Raw genomic sequence first — 2,432 nt, forward strand, 5'->3', positions numbered from 1 at the left:
CCAGTCCATGTCCAGACAGGCTAACCCAGTCCATGTCCAGATAGACTAACCCAGTCCATGTCCAGACAGGCTAACCCAGTCCATGTCCAGATAGACTAACCCAGTCCATGTCCAGACAGGCTAACCCAGTCCATGTCCAGATAGATTAACCCAGTCCATGTCCAGATAGACTAACCCAGTCCATGTCCAGTCCATGTTCAGACAGACTAACCCAGTCCATGTCCAGACAGGCTAACCCAGTCCATGTCCAGACAGACTAACCCAGTCCATGTCCAGATAGACTAACCCAGTCCATGTCCAGACAGACTAACCCAGTCCATGTCCAGTCCATGTCCAGATAGACTAACCCAGTCCATGTCCAGACAGGCTAACCCAGTCCATGTCCAGACAGACTAACCCAGTCCATGTCCAGTCCATGTCCAGACAGACTAACCCAGTCCATGTCCAGTCAGGCTAACCCAGTCCATGTCCAGACAGGCTAACCCAGTCCATGTCCAGATAGACTAACCCAGTCCATGTCCAGACAGGCTAACCCAGTCCATGTCCAGACAGACTAACCCAGTCCATGTCCAGATAGACTAACCCAGTCCATGTCCAGACAGACTAACCCAGTCCATGTCCAGTCCATGTCCAGATAGACTAACCCAGTCCATGTCCAGACAGGCTAACCCAGTCCATGTCCAGTCCATGTCCAGACAGGCTAACCCAGTCCATGTCCAGATAGACTAACCCAGTCCATGTCCAGACAGACTAACCCAGTCCATGTCCAGTCCATGTCCAGATAGACTAACCCAGTCCATGTCCAGACAGGCTAACCCAGTCCATGTCCAGACAGACTAACCCAGTCCATGTCCAGACAGGCTAACCCAGTCCATGTCCAGACAGGCTAACCCAGTCCATGTCCAGACAGACTAACCCAGTCCATGTCCAGTCCATGTCCAGACAGGCTAACCCAGTCCATGTCCAGACAGGCTAACCCAGTCCATGTCCAGACAGACTAACCCAGTCCATGTCCAGACAGGCTAACCCAGTCCATGTCCAGACAGGCTAACCCAGTCCATGTCCAGACAGGCTAACCCAGTCCATGTCCAGACAGACTAACCCAGTCCATGTCCAGACAGGCTAACCCAGTCCATGTCCAGACAGACTAACCCAGTCCATGTCCAGACAGACTAACCCAGTCCATGTCCAGTCCATGTTGATTAAGGCAGCCCCCCGCACCTCTCTGATTCAGGTTGGGTAAAATGGGGAAGACACATTTTGGTTGAATGCGTTCAGTTGTGCAACTGAATAGGTCTCCCCTATCTGTGGACGTTAGACATAGACAACGGATGGCAGGCTTCATCAGCGCATCACACACCACTTTGCAATGAGCTGGAGGCAGTATGCATTTTGAAAACATATACTTAATTGTTGGAAATCTGAACGTTTTGCTTCATATTATGAGGTCTTACCTTGCTTCAATGTGGCCTCGCCAAAATCAGAACATATCCGTGGAGGCAATTCTTTTACATCAACTTTCGTTCATTGTCCAGTAGCCAAAGGCTCAATCCTAGTCATATGCTCGTTGTTGCATATTCGATCTCCCCTCTTTCTACATTTCTACTATATTTTCATCTCGAAACTGCTCGCATGTGTTGTGCCCTTTTGACAACGGTGTTTTCCTGCTAATTATTGCATTATGGAGCGAACATTCGCACGTAGCCTGCTGCCTTGTGTGCATTGCTGCGATTATAATATTAAAAAAGAATAGTTTATCAACACTTTAAGCTAAACATTCTAATCTGTTACATCAGGACTCATTGCTTTTTAACATCGTTTTATATAGCCTAGACCTACTGGTTGTATGAATTTAGGATCTATCGTCCCACAACTGTCCCAGAGTCTGTTTGGAATAGGCTATTTCTTTGTCGACAAGCTGACCAATAGAATAGGTCAACGTTTCTAAAATGGGGGATGGTAGATTGACGTAGGCTAGTGATTTTGCTGTTCGTTACTTGTCTTTCTTGACAGTTATTCAAACATCTTAAAAGTATGCATCAGAACGAGTGGGTCGATGAGGTCCAGCTGACCCAGCAACAAGCTGAGCCCCAGGCCCAAGTTCATGGTGCTGTGTGGGGATCCACCCCGTACCGGGAGGGGCAGGAGCGGGACTTGAAGGTGTGTCTGAGAGGCACAGATCCCTCCATCCCTCTGGTGTTTGTCAGTGGGAACCATGACCCGGGTAACACTCCCACCCCGGAGACTGTAGCCCAGATCCCTCCATCCCTCTGGTGTTTGTCAGTGGGAACCATGACCTGGGTAACGCACCCACCCCAGAGACTGTAGCCCACCCCGGAGACTGTAGCCCACCCCGGAGACTGTAGCCCACCCCGGAGACTGTAGCCCACCCCGGAGACTGTAGCCCACCCCGGAGACTGTAGCCCACCCCG

General features: G+C 50.2%; 1 pseudogene across 1 annotated transcript in view; it reads left to right on the plus strand.

Annotated features, from left to right (window-relative positions):
• Positions 1-2,034: 2,034 nt before the first annotated feature.
• Positions 2,035-2,432, plus strand: part of LOC311138285 (serine/threonine-protein phosphatase CPPED1-like) — a 1,010-nt pseudogene continuing 612 nt past the window's right edge. Inside the window, exon 1 of the transcript in view lies at positions 2,035-2,283. The product of the transcript in view is annotated as a serine/threonine-protein phosphatase CPPED1-like (transcript). The remainder of the gene's footprint in view (positions 2,284-2,432) is intronic.

Source organism: Coregonus lavaretus (assembly GCF_964263955.1).
Source record: "Coregonus lavaretus genome assembly, chromosome: 12".
Taxonomy (NCBI): Eukaryota; Metazoa; Chordata; class Actinopteri; order Salmoniformes; family Salmonidae; genus Coregonus; species Coregonus lavaretus.